Source organism: Zingiber officinale, chromosome 4B (assembly GCF_018446385.1).
Source record: "Zingiber officinale cultivar Zhangliang chromosome 4B, Zo_v1.1, whole genome shotgun sequence".
NCBI lineage: Eukaryota > Viridiplantae > Streptophyta > Magnoliopsida > Zingiberales > Zingiberaceae > Zingiber > Zingiber officinale.
Window position 1 is genome coordinate 71,355,683 of NC_055993.1, and position 660 is coordinate 71,356,342.

Below are 660 nucleotides of genomic sequence, written 5' to 3' on the forward strand. Positions count from 1 at the left end.
CAAATTTAGAGGAGAAGTATCAGAAAGTCTTTATCTGCATCTTGAAACATTTTTAGAGATTTGTGATATGGTGAAATGTGAAGGAGTGTTAGCAGATGCAGTTCGATTGATGACATTTCCTTTCAGTATCAAGGATAAAGCAAGGACTTGGTTATATTCTCTCCATCCTCAAAGTATCACAAGTTGAGAGCAATTGGAGAAGCAATTTCTGAATCATTTTTTCCCTCCAAGAAGAGCAGTGTATATGAGAAATTGCATAACAAATTTTGCTCAGGCATATGGAGAATCATTGTTTGAAGCATGGGATAGATTCAAGAGTCTTCAAAGGCAGTGCCCTCATCATGGTTTTGAAAAATGGTTGATTCTGCACATATTCTATGGGGGAATTTCTTTCTCAGACAAGAGTTTATTGGATTCATCAGCTGGAGGTTCTTTTATGGACAAAAGTCTAGATGAAGCATATATGTTAATTGATCAAGTGACATTGAACCTCCATGAATGGTCAAATATAAATTAGATGAAATCTCCCTCAAACATTCAAGAAGTGCAAGCCATAAATGCTATAGAGCCTGTCAAACAAATTGTAACTCAACCATCTATGAGTTTTGAAAATCAAAAGTCACAGAACGGGGAGTTCAAACATTTAGGGGCAAAGATTGA

The 660-nt window shown here is 36.1% G+C and overlaps 1 non-coding gene across 1 annotated transcript; it reads right to left on the reverse strand.

Moving 5' to 3' along the window:
* Window positions 1-242: 242 nt before the first annotated feature.
* Window positions 243-348, reverse strand: LOC121978802. Its single transcript, XR_006111147.1, has one exon. It is a non-coding gene; the product is annotated as a small nucleolar RNA R71 (small nucleolar RNA).
* Window positions 349-660: the final 312 nt, after the last annotated feature.